This window comes from Apium graveolens, chromosome 10, assembly GCF_009905375.1.
Source record: "Apium graveolens cultivar Ventura chromosome 10, ASM990537v1, whole genome shotgun sequence".
Taxonomy (NCBI): domain Eukaryota; kingdom Viridiplantae; phylum Streptophyta; class Magnoliopsida; order Apiales; family Apiaceae; genus Apium; species Apium graveolens.
Window position 1 is genome coordinate 142090392 of NC_133656.1, and position 12526 is coordinate 142102917.

Here is a 12526-nt window from a genome sequence, read left to right on the forward strand (position 1 = left end):
ATAAGTGTATGTAAAGATCGTCAGAATCCAATTCCGAACACTTTGGTTTTTCCCGGAAATCCACAAGATACGGAGAGAATTGAGTATAAGGTAACAGGATAAAAAGGATTTAAATTAAAGGATTATAATAGAGGATCATAAAAAGGAATATAATGTATTGAGAAAGGTTAAGGGAACCTAAGTAATAAGATCCCGGGTATGATCCTTCAAACGATAAACGAGAACGAAAGTTAAGCGAACCGTATAACAGATCAGCGGTCATTAGGCAAACGATTAGGAAGTTAATCAAAGGGATTAGTGGGAATGATGTCATCCAACCAATAGAAAGAGGACAAGGAAGGGAGGATGACATCATGAGGATGACATAAGCATGACATGGGAAGGAAGGAGGTGTGGTGGCTTTGTAACCACACAAATTCAAGGGCAAGAAGGTAATTGACTAAATCAAATACAAAAACCAAGCAACCAAGCCAATTAAATTCATTCTTCATCAAAAATCAAAAAGAACCAAGGCTTGTTCTTGAGAAGCTCTCGGCTTTTTACTATTCATTAGGCAAGAAATTTCAAAAATTCAAGATCCAAGCTTCCTAAATTGGTGAGTAAATTCCCTAATCATCTTCATGCTTAGTTAGGGCTATATCATGAGTTTAAGCCATTAATTCCTTCTCAATCTTCTTCATTTAATCAAAGAAGAAGACTATGAATAGTGTTTTCAAGTTTTTAACTTGAAGTTTTTCTTGTTTTTCTTGAAGATCCAAGCTTTCCTAAGACTTCTCAAAGCTTCTTAAGGCTTCCTAGCTCCTCCCACCACTTCAAGGAAGGTATACCATCTCCAAACCCTAGATTCCTATATATTATAAGATGATTTTGATTAGTAGGATGATATTGTAGCTTGTTGTTGTGATTAGAGTTTGGGATTTGAAATGGTAGTGAAATGGAATGGTAAATGTTGAGGTTTTGATGAAAAGAACTTAAGTATGGTTAAATTAAGCTTAGGCATAAGTATAAATGATTAAATTGAATTGGTTGGGGTTGTTATGATGTGATAAGGATGAATGTTGGTTGTATGTTGGATTTGAGGTTGAATTGGGAGGGTTTTGAATGGTTTAAAATATTGGAAATCGCGTAAACATAGCCGTCGTAACGTCCGATTTACTTTGGACTGTTTTTGTGCATAGCATTAGGACCCGAGAAGCCCCTGCTAGAATATGACCACTGCCATGTTTAGATAGCTCATGTTACGATCTTCGTTTTGATATGTAGTTCGTTCGATTCCGATGCACGGTTTAGGAGAAACGACCGTTTCAAGTAACGGCGTTTCGCGAACGAAACTTTTTCCCTCGCCTTACTTTGAAACATAGGTTAAAGACCAAAAAGGGTTAATTAATGTATGAAACATTTATGGTAAGTGTGTTAGGTAGTTGGTAAGACACTCGCGAAGGAATCGCTTTAAAACTCGTAAAGGTTAAATTATTAAAAATGGTGGAGCCGAGGGTACCCGAGTGACTTAAGCGAATCAGTGAGCGCAAAACAAGCGTTAGAATCTAAGTTAGTTAAAGTATAGATTTACAAGGACTTTGGTTTAATTCCAACTTACTTGTTGTTTATAGGTTATCAGACTCGTCCCGAGCCTTTCTCACCCCCAAGTCGCTCAGGCAAGTTTTCTACCCGTTATACTGTTGTTGTGATGAATATATGTATATGCATTATCTTGCGATATATGCATGTTGGTTAATTAGAAAATGTTACGATATATTGAAGCATGCTGATATGGTATATATATGCATGCCTGTTTCGTATTCTTGATTTATATATCTGTTGGTTCAAATGCTTATTCGTTGCATAATACCTATGCTAGAGATAAGCGGTATTTGCGTATACCCTTAGTATAGGGACCCAAAGGTGGAAATATTTTCTAAAACCGGGAGTCGAGGATCCCGAGTAGATTTTGTATATATGGATATATATATATATATACTTATATATATATATATGGTCATAGTTTTCAAAACTATTAATCGAATAAGGTTTATTCGATTACTTTAACTTTATTTTATTATTGAAAATTATTTCGAATATTATTCGAAGGCGTATGACTCCTTTATATTAAATGAATATTATTTTGAATATTCATTCGAGGACTTATGACTCCTTTTATTTTATTAATGAATATTATTTTGAATATTCATTTGAGGGCTTATGACTCTTTTATATTATTTATTGAATATTATTTGAATATTCATTCGAGGGCTTATGACTCAGTTTATATTATTTAATGAATATTATTTGAATATTCATTTGAGGATCTATGACTCCGATTATTTGCTGAGATATATTCTGTATTTTATTAAAGAATAATGTTTCGATAATCAAACTTATTTTCGATTATTCAAATAAAGATAATACTTTCATATAAGTATATCTTTGGTTATTTAATACTCGTTTCAAGTATAAGTTTTAATACTTCTACTTCAATTATTTTTATAAAGATTATTCTTTATGGGAATATTATCTAAATAATAATATTCAGTCATTTTCTAAATATTCTGGGGACTGATTTACTTCATTAAATCAGCTTTACTCCAAACACTCTATAAAGTGTTTTCGAGTCTTCAAAATGATTTTTAAAAGTTAGAGCGGATCCCAAAACTCATTTTTATATTTAAGATCTTCCTTTTTAAGGGGATTTAAATACTCGCTCAAAACCTGAGGGATCCGGCTCTGTGGTGTATTTTATATTCGTAACAAGGTTGCAGTTTTGGTAAATGAATTGATTACTTACCCAACGTTCGGGAAGTAAGTCCATCTATTGAGTCGGCATAAGCAACATGGGCTCAGTGGGCGTCCATGATAGTGTAAGTGGCTCAGTGGGAGTCCATCAAATGCATAAGTGGCTGAGTGGCAGACCAGCATAAGGTCCTATTGAGACCAGGGTGATGACCAGTGGGGAATTCGTCCATCTACTAGTAGAAAAGGTTACTTATGGGTATCTTTGCCTGATCAGCAAGATATCTGGTTTATGCCAAAATTATTTTCCTTTCCAAATTTATTGGATATTGCAACTCTGTTCATACTTTACATGACAGAGGTTTTCAGGAAATTGTATAAAGAAGATGTATATGTGGATATATATATATATATATATATCAGAACTTAATGAAGTATATCATGACTTCTTTTCCTTTAATAATATTTCAAAGATTTAATTTATTCAAATCTTATTTTGTAGTCTCATCTATGTGATGAACTGTTGAAAACTCTTTATACTTTGAACAATGGTAGTTCAAGTAGCTTTATAGATGATATAAGTGTAGTGAAGTATTTGGTAACTTCATTCCTTGTTTTTACTTATATCTAGTAAGTAATTATCTTACACTTGATAAAAGATTTTAGTAAGTATCCATTTAGATACTTATATTATTGTTATCACTATATATTATCTTGCGAGCTGTAAGGCTCACTCTTGCTTTATTTCTTCATCACACAACAACAGTTAGGAAAGATGGCCAGACTCCAGCAGACCCAGCGCAAGCGCGTGGGAAGCGTCCCGCGTCTTCCCGATGATGTTGTAGCTGCTATAGCTGCAGAGGTAGATCTATTATAGATCAAACCATCTACTTTTGAGAATCAATTATGTATAATTATAACTTGTGGCAGATAATGGCAATTAACTGTAAATTTATCAAGTAATCGTTTTGGGTTGTAATAACTTTTAAATTGTGGACTCAAAGACTTGTACTTATTTCAATTTCATCTCTGAGACTATAACGGGTTGTGGTGTGTGTTAGTGTGGGGTCACAGCATAAGGTTATTATTATTAATTAAGTGAAGTGATATTGTGGAAAGAAAGACCGTGACAACCCGGATCCCCGACCCCGGATCTGGGGGTGTTACACATTATGACTCACAACACCTCCTTTCTACTAGAGTTATACAAGGATTCACACTATTATTGAACACATAGCAAAGATGCTTATTTGATCGTGCAATGAATGAGGTCCCAAAAGACTTATACAATAATACCCATGTAGCGAGCGTTAGGTTAGTGGATCCCAGACTATAAAAGCCTTAGGTCACTAGGCACAAAGTCCCCTAAAACTTAATAACTCGAGTATTAAAGAGCTCACTCTTGATCAATTATGCATAAACACATACTTTTTTTCTTTCTTTTTTTTTTCTTTTTTTTCTCTTTTCTTTTTTTTTTCAATAATTTCTGAATGAGTGTGTTTCGCTCCATCTCATTCAACCCTAGACTACTCATAAAAATATGAGCCGGCTACTAGCCATTTGACACCTAGCCTTACAACAACTAGCAATGAACTCCAAGTTTTTCTCCAGATAAAAAGAATCAGTGTTTTTACGTCACTACGAGAATATCACAAATTCTAAATATAACCAAGTGATTAAATCTCAACAATAAACAAGTATGATCATGATCTAGATCAAAAGCAACCCTATAAGACTTTGTGAAAATATTTATTTCTGGCATGCAAATCAATTCATTAAGACTTAAACATCCCTTTATTCCTCATCACCACACTCAAATTAACATCAACTTATCCAATATCATAGTTCATCTTAAGGGATCATGCTAAATATGCATACAAATGCAACTATATGAAATTACATAAAAACAAACAAATATGTCCTAAATGAACAATCATGCAAAAATATGAATGAACTACAACTAAACATGCAACATAAATATATATGAATCTATATGGACACACACTACTAATCCTTACATTATCACCCCCAAACATAAAATTTCAATGTCCTCATTGAAGGTAATAATAAGGATTTCAGGCATACCTAATTAGCGGGAGATTCACCCTCGTCGGGTGGAGGATCAGGTGGCCAATCAACCTCGCCACTAGTGTCTCGGAAAATAGTACCGAAAGCGTGTGTCAAATCTTCAGCAAAATGACGGTGAATGTCATGCATGGCCTCCATACGCCTAATTACTCGCCTGTACTGCTCGTCACCAACACCAGTCCTATCAACTACCTGCTGCACATGAGAAGAACCCTCTATAGGCACTGGAGGATCCGTTCGGCTACCCTCTACATCATCAAAGATATATCCCAACCCCTTGTCAGGGGGTGCACCTAAGAATGAATAACTCAAGTGATTTGGTAGTGGGTTGAGCTCAAGTGTAGGAGCATCTTCAATAGACGACTCGAGACGATCCTGAGAAATTTTCAGCTCTGCTAACCCAAGAGAATCGAATGGCACATCCAACTTCCTCTTCCACAGAGGTGCATTCAAAACCTGAATTTGCTCTACTTTAAAGCACTCCTCTTTAGCTGTGGGTAATTTTATTTCCTTGAACACATTGAAAGTGACCTTCTGATCATGAACCTTCATCGTAAGCTCTCCTTTTTGCACATCGATCATAGTTTGGCCTGTAGCCAAGAATGGTCTTCCCAAGATAATGGGAATCTTCTTATCTTCCTCGAAATCAAGAATTACAAAGTCAGCAGGGAAGAAGAGTTTATCCACCTTGACCAAGACATCCTCCACTATACCTCGTTGATAAGCGATGGAACGGTCAGCTAGTTGCAATGACATGTATGTTGGTTTCGGCTCAGGCAGACCAAGCTTCTTGAAGATAGATAAGGGCATCCGATTGATGCTAGCTCCTAAATCACATAAACACTTGTCAAATGACAAGTTTTCGATGGTGCAAGGAATAGTAAAGCTTCCAGGATCTTTAAGCTTCGGAGGCAACTTCTGTTGCAGCACAGCACTGCATTCCTCCGTTAGAGCAACGGTCTCTAAGTCATCGAGCTTCACTTTCCGAGAGAGAATACCTTTCATAAACCTCGCATAGCTAGGCATTGCTCAAGAGCTTCAGCGAAAGGTATGTTGATATGAAGTTTCTTGAACACCGCCAGAAACTTCTCAAACTGCTTATCCAGCTTTTTCTTCTGCAGCCTCTTAGGAAAAGGAGGTGGAGGATAGATCTGTTTCTCCCCTGTATTACTCTCAGGAGGAGTGTGTTCCACAGTAGTCTTCTTTGGTTCCACCTCTACTTCCTTCTGCACATCTTCTTCAGCCAAAACTTCAGATTCTGGAACTTGAGACTTTTCAGGCTCTTCGTCTTGCTGAACTTGGGGGCTTGCGACCTTTCTAGACCTTAAGGTGATGGCGTTCACCTGTTCTTCAACTTCCCTCTTGCCTGGATTTGTTTTTGTATCACTAGGAACCGTTCCTGGTGGTCGATTCAATAAGGCATTAACAATTTGCCCTATTTGGTTCTCCAGATTCTGGATAGAAACAGCCTGGCTTTGGCATATAAGAGCCTGGTTTTTGCACATAAGCCTCAACTCCTCCAATTCAGATTTTTCATTCGAAGATAGACCTGCATCATTAGTTTGTTGTTGAAGTTGGAGTTGTTGTCTTGGTGTAAATTATTGCTGAAAACCAGGAGGGTTAAATAGCTTATTTGCAAACTGCTGGAATAGCTATTGCATCGCATTCTGATTGTTGCTCCAGCTGAAGTTAGGATGATTCCAGTTGTCAGGATAATAAGTGGAAGAAACTGGCTGTTGCGATCTCTGAAAGTTGCTCACAAACTGAGCTGAGTCACTAGATATAGCGCATTGCTCTGTCGCATGCGGACCCGCACACAGCTCACAAACACTAATTATCTGCTTAACACCATAGTTAGCCAGAGAATCGATCTTCATAGACAACGCCTTTACTTGAGCAGTGATAGCTGTAGCTGTATCCACTTCAAGAACTCCTGCTACCTTGCCCTGTGGATATCTCTGGGTTGGATATTGATATTCATTAGCAGCCATCAGTTCAATTAGATCATAAGCTTCCTTATAGTTCTTTGCCCATAATGCTCCGCCTGATGCTGCATCGAGCATGGGTCTGGACTGTGCTCCCAACCCATTGTAAAAACAAGTGATGATCATCCAATCAGGAATTCCATGATGAGGACACTTCCTAAGCATCTCCTTGTAGCGCTCCCAAGCTTCACTTAGCGATTCTCCCGTTTGCTGCGCAATTTGAGTAATAGCATTCCTGAGTGCAGCTGTCTTCGCCATAGGGAAGAATTTAGTAAGAAACTTCTGAGCAAGATCTTCCCAAGTAGTAATCGAACCAGCTGGTAGAGAGTGTAACCAGCTCTTAGCCTTGTCCTTCAGAGAGAATGGGAACAGTCTCAGCTTCACAGCATCTTCAGAAACACCGTTGAACTTGAAGGTGTCGCATATTTCAATGAAATCCCTAATGTGTGTATTGGGATCTTCCGTTGGAGAACCCCCAAACTGGACTGAAGTCTGTACCCATTGAATTATGCCAGGCTTGATCTCAAAGGTATTAGCTGTGATAGCTGGCCGGACAATGCTAGATTGAATGTCATTGATCTTGGGTTGAGAAAAATCCATCAAGGCTTTCGTTCGTGCTGCTGGATCTTCCATTGTAATGAGTACCTGAAACATAAACAAATAAACCGTGAAAGTAAAAGAATCCGAGTCAATGAACTTTAACGACCACTGATGACAAGCACATAAACTAAAAATTAACACCGAGTCCCCGGCAGCGGCGCCAAAAACTTGTTAGGACGAAAATACGCGCTAATATTCACGCAAGTATACGCGTTCGCAAGTAGTATAAGATATAAATCAGATTCGTTCCTACAGAGACTGGTTTAGGTTAAGTTCAATTTATGCACCTATGCAACAATGTATGGTTATCACTCAATGCTAAGACAAATAACAAATTGGGTTTTTATTAAACTAAGAGATTATACTAAATAACATTAACTAAGAGAATTGAAGTTGAATTACTATATATGACAAACATGAGATCCTAACTTCATTACTACTTCATTCAATAGCCTTATTGTTTTTAACCTTAGCATGTGATGGTGATGACACTAATCTGATAACACGAAACTGATAAACGCCAACTTTTGTTGCACGAGTACCATTCTACCAGACATCCACAAAAGAGATAGAAGCTGAATAGGCACCAATTATATTGAGACCCTATATGTCTATAGAATTTGACAACATAACGGTTTAAGAACAAGTTATCTATCTTGATTACATAGGGCAAGTAAAACGGTTAGAGTTACCTACGAATCATGCATACACGTACATGAACCTATGCTAGCATGGCAAGTTCTAAACCTCTATATTCACTATCGCTTCAATAGAGATTAACACGCTATCTTATATGTTAGCTACACACATAAGACGAATAAGCACAACCATACTAGGATATCAATCAATCACCACACACCAAGATATCGAAATAATTAACTATTGAAATCCATAAGTAAATCCGCTAGAATCCCATGACAACGATTAGCCCATAATCGAACTCATAGTCACCATGGGTTCCAATGAAAGCATGGTATAAACAAGGTCTTAATAAACTAAATAATAATCAAAGTACGAATAAACGAGATCTAGGTTCAACAAGAACGAAAATGAGCATCCAAAGTTACAACTAATTCAAAGAATCACAAGTTGAAAACAAGATCTTCTTTTTCGGAGTTGTTCTGTGCTTCTAGGTCTTCTCCTTGGTATCCCAATCTTCCCGGATGATGAAAACCCTTTTTTTAAGTATATATACGCCCCTAGTGGACCTGGACCCTTAAAATCGTCAAATTCTACTCAAAAAAGGCTTTTTCAACGAAATCAGCGACCAGCCGCGCCCTGAGCGGCCGCTCAGCTCTCCTAAGCGGGCGCTCAGCTCTCTGAGCGGGCGCTCAGCTCTGCTGAGCGGGCGCTCAGCTACTGACTGGGAAAAATATTCTGATGAATCTTGTTTTGGCCATAACTTGAGTTCTACTCGTCAGAATTAGGCGATTCAACTGCCCACGCGAAGCTATTGAGATTCTCTACAACTTGACAATGGCCTTGGCTTCCAATTCTGATCACTTTTCATCATATTTCCTTTAAAAGCTCTTTTCTTCATATAACTGATACCTGAAATGCAATAACACAAAAACACATCAAAATACCAACAACTTGAGTCCAAAACACCAATTTAAGCTTGTAATAAAGCATTCCAAGTGGATATAAAATCCACTTATCACCTATCTCCAACCTTAGTGGGGATTTTGCTTACTTTAATAAAGTCTTCAACAACTCCAATTATATCTACAATATATAAACACATGGATTGCAGTCAAAACTTTTATAACAATTGTTAATACGAATAATAATAAGCCAAATAGGAAAGAGGAAGTAACCTATAGCAAATTATGGATTCTCCTTGGGACCATATTTTCTGGCTTCATCCATCAAATCACCCAAATCCATAAATTCAAATTTGTATTTTGGAATCATAACATAATCGGTGCATGGTTGGAAAGTGGTAGCATTTGTAAATCTTATAGATGTGTCTGTGGAAACAGGCTTTAAATTCCCAGAAGCATCCCTAACCATAAACGTCTCAATAATATAAACAACTCCTTCAACAATATTCTTCCCAATCAGTTTCCAAGTATCAGCAAAAGCAAATGCATGAATATGAGTATTCTGCACATAGTATAAAGTAGCAAAGTATAATTTTAAATATCCATTCTAAAACTGTAAACATCATCAATATAAACGAAATCAACAGATTAGGTAGTTACTCATCATCAAGAAAAATGAGATTCCAGCCTTTCTTTATTCCTGATTCAGAAGACACAGTAGGCCACATTCTTGTAACTCTTGCCTTGATCTTCCAATTTGACCTAGATTTGTCAAGACTTAAAATGGAGGTACTGAACTTAGAATTTCACACCGACGTGGTGGTCTATTTGTAGTCCATTACCCTACATTAACGGGAATGATAATTGATGACATGCTGTTGAATAAAGTGCACGATAAACATATATTGCGGACGTGATATTTCCCTTTTAATACGTGACATAAGGCCTGTAAAGGGATAATCCAATCAGCCTATAACTGAATCATAAATATATCCCTCGATTGGGTGGATTATTATTTGATACGATGAGGATCAATGTGATTGGCTCAGCATCAAGTTAGTTAGATGGATTAGTGGGAACTAATTATACAGCTTTGTTATATACATGCCATTCTTTTTTATTCTTTTTTAATACTATAAATTGTTTTTCTGAACAAAACTCAATTACATAAAATTATAATAAAAAAACATTCAACTGTTAAACAAATCACATACCACGGAATAAGGACTTCAAGTACAAAATATTCATAGTCAAACAATTAAAATAAGTTAGTTAAAACAAATATGATCACAATTTAGGAAGGTTGTAGAAAACTTCTTCAAACACAACATTTGATGTAATATTGGTGCTTTTCCCATTATCATCATCAATAAGAATATGTAGTCCTTCTGGAAATGTAACACGGGATATTGCAACATATAACTGACCATGAGAGAATACGGGCCGAGGAAGATACAATCCAACTGTGTCCAATGATTGTCCTTGGCTCTTGTTCACAGTCATGGCAAAACATATTTGGAGAGGAAATTGTGTTCTTTTAAATTCAAATGGCCAATTCGTGTCTGTTGGGACCATATCGATTCTTGGAATTAGATGTTTCGTACCAACTTGAGATCCATAGAGAATTTGACATTCTATACTATTTTTTTTGCATACAGTAACTATCATCATTGTACCATTGCATAAACCCGTAATCTGATTTAAATTCGTCATCAACATAACAACAACTCCAACCTTTACTTTTAACTCATGTTTAGGAATACATGGCATATTAATGGAGTTCAGATACTCAACTGGAAATGATGAATCAAAGTCATTATCGTCAACGCCCTGTCTTCAACTGAATCTTGACTGAGATAAGTATGCAAATTACCCGAAACTCTTTCAAGAATCTGCACATTGATGTCATCAACTACAACTGTTAGGTCATACAATACTGTAGAAGGGGGTTGAATACAGTGTAGAATACAATCAAATTGATTTAAAGCAAAAGTAACAGAATACAGATATATTCGATATAATAAACTCTGTTACAATGGAACTGTTCTCTCTCAGTGATGAACAAATATCACGAGAGCTGCTAGGTTACAATGTATGATCTTCTCAATGATCGTAACTTGTTAGGAATATATGTGTATTAGTTTGATGATAAGTAAAACAAAACACTTAAGTAGAAATCTAGTGTTTGTAGCCTCAACGGATAAGACCACTTTGGCTATCCGTTGATGGAGTAACTTTACTTAGAAATAAGTTTAGTATTGTAGCACATTTCAGTCTTTGTAAATGAGTTATAATTCTTAGAAGTTGTAGGAAATTATAAGTCATGTTGACTACTAGTGGATATGCACATAGGATGGCTAATTGTAAATATTTCATGCCTTGTAATTTTGTATAAATAAAGTAGTATCAACTGGTAAATTAAAGACCTTCAACGGATGAGAAATAAAGCCTCAACGGATGTCTCTAAAGCTTCAACGGATAACATCCATCAACGGATGAGTGCATCAACGGATAAAGCTTCAACTGCTAAAGCATCAACGGATAAAGCCGCCAACGGATGAAAGCTTCAATGGATGCTCAGTTCCATAGCAGTTGATAGTGACAATTCATAAGCTAACAGAGGCACATGGGTTGACAGAGATAATTAGAATGTGGTAGCCTCTTGGAGAAATCAAGAAAAAGCAGCATTTCCATTCTGGTGCAAACAAGGAAGTATTCAAAGTTTCACAGATTATCTTAGATTGCATTGGATAGAGAAATGAAGAAGAAACATGTGAAGAACTATTTTATAATTGTATTTTATCTTTGTCTTCACTTGAAATACTTGGTGATATATAAACCAAGTTGCAGCTAGTAATTAGGTGTGAATTTTTAAGAGCTGTTTAGAAAAATTCAGAGAGAAAATCATCTAGATTGTACTAGGAAGCAGCTGTGAACAATTCTTTATATCACAGATTCTCTGAAATACACATCTCTGGTGGAACAATAAATCCACCAGAAAAGTTTTTAAAGCCTCTGTGTTCTTTACATTTGTGTTTTGAATATACATCTGTCTGCACTTGCTTAAAGTAATTCACACACATTTGTTCATCATACACTTAGCTTTTAAAACTGCTCAAAACTTGAAAAAGTTTTGAGATTTACATTCAACCCCCCTTTGGTAAATCTCATTGTTAGTTCCTTGGGAATAACAATTGGTATCAGAGCTAGCTCTTGACATACAAAGAGTTTAAAGATCTATTCTACTAACATCATGAGTAAGAAGAATATTGGAGTGAAGATTCCAATCCTGGAAAGAGATAATTATCATCACTGGAAAGTGAAGATGCATCTACATCTTCTCTCTCAAGATGAAAGCTACATAAACTGCATTGAGAATGGTCCTCACATCCCTCATAAAGTAGCCACAGCTGCTACTGCCACAGTTGCTGTTGGACAGTCTATTCCCAAGCCAAGAGCATAATGGACTCCTCAAGATATTGAAGAGGTTCACAAGGACAAGAAGGCCATGAACATTCTGTTTAATGGCCTAGACAAAGATATGTTTGACAGTGTCATTAACAGCCTCTCTGCTAAGGAAAT

The 12526-nt window shown here is 36.5% G+C and overlaps 1 non-coding gene across 1 annotated transcript; it reads left to right on the forward strand.

Annotated features, from left to right (window-relative positions):
• The first annotated feature begins 6936 nt into the window (after positions 1–6936).
• On the forward strand, positions 6937–7043 carry LOC141694554 (small nucleolar RNA R71). Its single transcript, XR_012563847.1, has one exon. It is a non-coding gene; the product is annotated as a small nucleolar RNA R71 (small nucleolar RNA).
• Positions 7044–12526: the final 5483 nt, after the last annotated feature.